The sequence below is a fragment of the Lithobates pipiens genome, unplaced genomic scaffold, assembly GCF_037356315.1.
Source record: "Lithobates pipiens isolate NorthernLeopardFrog02 unplaced genomic scaffold, aLitPip1_a1.2 Scaffold_30, whole genome shotgun sequence".
In the NCBI taxonomy this organism is placed as follows: Eukaryota; Metazoa; Chordata; class Amphibia; order Anura; family Ranidae; genus Lithobates; species Lithobates pipiens.
In genome coordinates this window covers 169,361,440-169,367,829 of record NW_027507791.1, presented here as the reverse complement: position 1 = coordinate 169,367,829, position 6,390 = coordinate 169,361,440, and the positions used below count along the sequence as shown (strand labels likewise).

Below are 6,390 nucleotides of genomic sequence, written 5' to 3'. Positions count from 1 at the left end.
CGATCGGGTCATCTTTGGGGCGTTGGAGTATTTGGTTGAAGATAGCCGTCACAGCCGCAGGTAGATCCTTGGGGTCAACCGACTCGGGTATCCCCCGTATACGTATGTTGTTGCGGCGACTGCGGTTTTCAAGGTCGTCCTGCTGGTATGAGAGCTGCTGAAGCAGGACAGTGTGGGTATTGAGGATCCGATCATGCGATTGTACAGTGTCCCGCAGGCCATCTACTGTGCTATCCACATCATCAAAGCGTACCCCCACATCTTTTCTCAAATCAGAGATCTCTTTTCGATATGTTTCCTCGATCCTATGCACACAGTGTTCAAAGTCAGCTTTGGTGGGTAGAGACCTCATGTAGCTGTGCAGGGATCTGATCTGCGATTCCATGTCCCATCCATCCCCCGATCCTAGGGAGGCATTAGAGCGGCTTCTGGTAAGCCTGGGGGAGAGGGCAGTGTCCTCAGAGTGTGAGAGCAGGCTGTGGGGACGCACCTGAAGTAAATGAGAAAGGGTGAGAGAGGGTAAATGAGTACACAAAGATAGCCAGAGCAGAGTCTGTATGCAGAGGGAGTATGAGGCTGCAGGGGATGCTTGGAGCAAGGATGCCTGGAATAGTGGGCCAGGAGAGCAGACTGGGGTCACAATCAAATGTGGATGGAGAACCACAAGTAGATAAATAATTCAAATAAAGTAATCCTCCGTGAGGGGGGGGGGGGGGTGGACGATCAGGCCAGAGCAAGTAGGCAAACCGCGGCCGCAGTTGTAGGCCGGAACGGCCGTGGAGCACTTTCCGGGCAGCAGCTGTAGGAAACCCTGGGGATCCTTAGGCCTCGGAAGGCCGCACTAGGCCGGAGGCGGCCGCGGGCTCCCTGAGGGCCGCGGAAGCCCGAAACCGCCCCAAATGAGACCCGGGCGAGGGGGGAGATGACGGGAGGGGACCGATGACAGCCCCTTACCTCACCCGCCGGCGTGGCTCCGGTGGCTTCAGGCGATCCCGGAGGCCCAAGATACATCGCAGCGGATTTAGCGCAATTGTACCCACTTAATTTTGTCCCTCTCCTGAATAGACTGAAATCTGATTTGGGAAACTAGCATGCTTTAACACTGACCTGGTTCGGGCGCTGTAATGCATTCAAAATGATGGCCCTCCCGCGGATCTTATACTTGTTCCAGACATTACCGATCCGGTTACCCCCAATTTTTTTCATTTCAGACAACTGCAGGTGCTGCTCCGGGACTTTGGTTGGGTGCGCAAACTGCCCAGAGCCCGTTTGCAATTGCTTGCCAGACCAAAGGACAAGGGGGGTCTGGGTCTCCCAGATCTGAGACAATACTACAGAGCGACTCTGCTAGCGAGAGTCGTTGATTGGCATTGTAATGGCCCACACAAGCAGTGGGTGGAGATGGAGATTGAGGATGGATCAATTCCCCTATTGACCTCCCCGTGGCTCCTGTCCTCTCTACCAAAAGACCTCAGAGATCACCCCGTAGTGGGAGCTACATTGGCTGTTGTGCGGAGGTTGTTCCGCTGCACACACATTGCTCCCCTGCCGTCACCAATGACTTGGGTTATAGGTAATCCAGACTTCCCACCGGGATTTACCAACAAGAAACTGCGACAGTTGACAGTGGTGGGGAAACAGCGTCTGGGAGAGGTGTGGCCCTCGGGAGGGCTCCCGACTACGCAAACTGACGCCGAGCTTTCTGACCCTCCGCTTGACTTGTTTAGTGCTTATCAACGTCGTCACTTTCTTCTGGCCATACAAAGGGCCCCCTACACTCCTAGAGACCTGACGCCCTATGAATCCATCTGTCACAAAAGGGAACCTGTGTGACACACCCTCTCCATCCTGTACAACCTATTGAGTAGTCAGGAGGAGGAGTCGACCCCACCATTTATCCACAAATGGTAGAGGGACTTAGGCATCACATTTACCCCACAACAGATAGGGAAGATCCTGACCTTAGTACATAAAGCTTCCATCGCAAACCAATATCAAGAATCAGGATACAAGATAGTCTCACGCTGGTATAGAGTCCCATACCTTCTGAATAAAATGAATAGATCGATCCCGGATGTTTGTTGGAGGTGCAATTCAGATACGGGGACCATGGGACACATTTTCTGGGCATGCCCGACCTTGAGGAACTTTTGGGTGGAGGTGACCGGGACGATAAAAACTCTCACAAATGTAGATAACGCAGACAACCCAGCAGCGTGCCTTCTACACTTGACCGAACAGCCGGTTCGAAAATACAAAAAAACCCTCACGATGCAACTCCTGAACGCCGCCTGGGCCTGCATTCCCACACTGTGGAGGCAGCCTCAGCTCCCATCCAAGGTGCTGTGGTATTCCAAAGTCAATCATATTCTCCGGATGGAAGAATTGACCGCCACCCTTCACAACACTGAAGAGGCATTTAGTGTTACATGGAGGCCCTGGAGGTATTTTACTGGTACTCAAGACTACATTCGGGAGGTGAGCAGCGCCCCTGTCCCAGAAAAAGACTGAACATCTAACGTTTACCTACGCAGGCCATGTCTGCCCTGGGTGGCATTCCCCCCCCTCCCTTTTTGTCTTTATTTTTATTTTTTTCCCCGCCGCCATCCCCCCCCTCCTCTCTCTCCGTCTTTGCACTCTCTTCTCCCGCCATCCTCCCTTTTGACTATGCCTTGTCTCCTTACTAGCCTTCGGGACCCAGAAGAACCCCAGGGTTCTGGACACAACCGGCTCATATTTTACTCTGGTTCACATAGCTCATGATAAGCTGGCTCGCTGTGGTCCCAGTTGTTCTCCATGATTACATTTGTCCGAACGGAGCTGCACTAGTTATACTGTACCACATGTCGGAGGTGGGGTTTCTCTCTTTTCTGCATGAAACTGTAGGACTCCCCTCTGAGAACCCAGAGTTATTTGGCTGCCTATTTTTTGTTACCATGTAATTGTGACCCTGGGTCATGCTGTATGGTTGACTGTTATATTTATGTTGTTCTACTTATACTTAATAAAAGAATAAAAAATAAATAAAAATAAGTCAATGCCAACAACTTAAAAAAAAATCCTATGGCATCGAGAAATCCCAGGCAGTCTCCCATCCAGGTACTAACCAGGTCCCAACCCTGCTTAGCCTCTGAGATCAAATGAGATTTGGCTCTTTCATGGTGATGCAGCCATAGTAGATTTTTTCAGGCACGCTCAACCCTCTTGACAAACTCCAAGATGGTCACCTTGGGAAACAAACAAAAAAAACAAGTCAATGCCAACAACATAAAAAGAAGCCTACAGCACCTAGTATTCCCAGGCGGTCTCCCATCCAGGTATTAACAAGGCGTGACCCTTTCTAGCCTCTGAGATCAGCGGAGATTGGGCGCTTTCAGGGTGATGTGCCCATAGGCAATCTCTTTGGGCACTCTCATCCCTCTTGAAAAATGCCAGGATAGTCACCCTGGGAAACAAGTGAAAAAAAACAGGACAATGCCAACAACATAAAAAGAAGAATACGGCAATAGGTATTCAAAGGCCGTCTCCCATTCAAATACTAACTAGGCCCAACCCTTCTTAGCCTCTGAGATCAGAAGAGATAGGGTGCTTTCAGGGTGATGCGGCTGTAAGCGATCTCTTTAGGCACTCTCAACCCTCTTGACAAATGCCAAGATGATCACCTTGGGAAACAAACAAAAAAAACAGGTCAACACCAACAACATAAAAAGAAGCCTGCGGCATCTGGAAAACCCAGGCGGTCTCCCATCCAGGTACAAACCAGGCCCAACCCTGCTTAGCCTCTGAGACCAAACGAGATTGGGCGCTTTCAGGGTGTTGTGCCCGTAGGCAATTTCTTTGTGCATGCTCAATCCTCTTGACACATGCCAAGATGGTCACCTTGGGAAACAAGGGAAAAAAAACAGGTCAACACCGACAACATAATGAGAAGCCTACGGCACCTGGTATTGCCAGGCTGTCTCCCATCCAGGTACTAACCAGGCCCATCGCTGCTTAGCCTCCGAGATCAGATGAGATTGGGCTCTTTCAGGGTGATTTGGCCATAGGCACTCTCTTTGGGCACTCTGAAGCCTCTTGACAAAGGCCAAGATGGTCACCTTGGGAAACAAGGTAAAAAAACAGGTCAAAGCCAACAACATAAAAAGAAGCCTACGACATCCAGTATTCCCAGGCGATCTCCCAATCAAGACACTAACCAGGCCAGATCCTTCTATGGCACCTGGTCTTCCCAGGCAGACTCCCATCCAGGTACTAACCAGGCCTGAGGCTGCTTAGCCTCTGAAATCAGACGAGATCGGGTGCTTTCAGGTTGATGTGGCTGTAAGCGTTCTCTTCAAGACACGCCCAACCCTCTTGCAAACGCCAAGATGGTCGCCTTGAGAAACAAGCGAAAAAAACAGGTCAAAGTCAACAACATAAAAAGAAGCCTATGGCACCTGGTATTCCCAGGCGGTCTCCCATCCAGGTACTAACCAGGCCCGACACTGTTTAGCCTCTGAGATCAGATGAGATTGGGCGCTTTCAGGGTGATGGGGCCGTAGGTGATCTCTTTGGGCACTCTCAACCCTCTTGTTAAACGCCAAGATGGCCACCTTGGGAAACAAGCGAAAATAAACAGGTCAATGCCAACAACATAAAAAGAAGCCTACGGCACCTGGTATTCACAGATCGTCTCCCATACAGGTATTAACCAGGCCGTACACTAATAGGCCTCCGGGATCAGATGAGATTGTGCGCTTTCAGGGTGATGTGGCCATAGGTGTTCTATTTAGACACTCTCAACCCTCTTGACAAATGCCAAGATGGTCATCTTGGGAAACAAGTGAAAAAAAAACAGGTCAACGCCAACAACATAGACCCTGGCGGTCTCCCATCTGACCCAGACCCTGCTTAGCCTCTGAGATCGGGCGCTTTCAGGGTGATGTGACCTTAGGTGAATGCTTCAGGACATACTCAAAACTCTTGACTGATGCTAAAATGGTCACCTTGGGAAACAAGCGAAAGAAAAACAGGTCAAAGCCAACAATATAAAAAGATTCCTACGGCACCTGTAATTAGTTACTATCCAGGCCCGACCCTGCTTAGCCTCTGAGATCAGATGAGATCGGGCACTTTCAGGGTGATGTGGCCGTAGGAGATTTCTTTGGGCTCTCTCAGCCCTCTTGACAAATGCCAAGATGATCACCTTGGGAAACAAGCGGAAAAAAAAAAACATATCAACGCCAACAACATAAAAAGAAGCCTATGGCACCTGGTATGCCCAGTTGGTCTCCCATCCAGTTACTAATCAGGCCCGACAATGCTTAGCCTCTGAGATCAGACAAGATCAGGCACTTTCAAGGTGATGGGGCCATAGGCGATCTCTTCGGGCACTCTCAACCATCTTGACAAACGCCAACATGGTCATCTTGGGAAACAAGCGAAAAAAAACAAGTCATTGCCAACATTGGAGGCTAAGCAGGGTTGGGCAATCAGTTTCCTTGCCTGAAATAGGCATCTCAGAACTACCATCTGGCTGCTTACCGGGTTTTCAACTCCAACTAATCCCAGGAGATAATACTTCGCCTCCATCCTGGTGGAGGTTCCAAACACCCGATCAATGGTTCCTGTCACCTCTGTCCAGTAGCGGATCAACTTCTCGGCATCTCCAAAACATGTGCATCATGTCTCCCCCCATGTTCCCGCACCGGGGGCAACTTGCGTCTGGCCTTTCGGCCACAATTCACAACAGGCAGGATTCCTGTGGCCAATTATAGCTCAGGGGGGTTTGTATAGTGTTTTGCGGTGGTCAGGGAAAGAGGACGATAGGCAGGGACAGAGTCTTTACTGCTTGGGAACCTAGCACTGTTACAGTGGGTGTTATGTGCCTCCTGCACAGTACACACCTGAAGCTACCCTTTATTACTGGTGTTCGATTTCTGCAATACATGCATCTGCAGTGTAGAAGTTAGAGTGGGTGTTGTGTGCCTCCTGCACAGTATACACCTTATTGCTGGTGTTCTGTTTCTGTAATACAGGAACCTAGCACTGTTACAGTGCTAGGGTGTACAGAGAAGCTGGTATATATAGAAGACTACAGCATACAGAAGAAAGGCTAGTGAATACAGAATACAGACTCGTGTATGTAGATAGGCTTGAGTATACAGAGATGCTAGAGTAAACAGTGAGGCTGGGGTACACAGAGAGGCTAGTTTAAAGAGAGGCTGGTATATACAAAGATGTTAGTGTATATAGAGAGGTTAGTGTATAGAGAGAGTCGAGTGTATACAGAAAAGACAGTGCATATAGAGAAGCTAGTGTATACAGAAGACAGGCTTGGGTATACATCAAAGCTGACAGTGTATACAGAAGACTGGGTAGTGTATACAGAGAGTCTAGTGGGTACAGAAG

At 49.6% G+C, this 6,390-nt stretch overlaps 3 pseudogenes; all 3 read right to left on the bottom strand.

Moving 5' to 3' along the window:
• Positions 1–3,929: 3,929 nt before the first annotated feature.
• Positions 3,930–4,048, bottom strand: LOC143948854 (5S ribosomal RNA; annotated as a pseudogene).
• Positions 4,049–4,424: 376 nt separating this feature from the next.
• Positions 4,425–4,543, bottom strand: LOC143948117 (5S ribosomal RNA; annotated as a pseudogene).
• Positions 4,544–5,239: 696 nt separating this feature from the next.
• LOC143949378 (5S ribosomal RNA) lies at positions 5,240–5,358 on the bottom strand (annotated as a pseudogene).
• Positions 5,359–6,390: the final 1,032 nt, after the last annotated feature.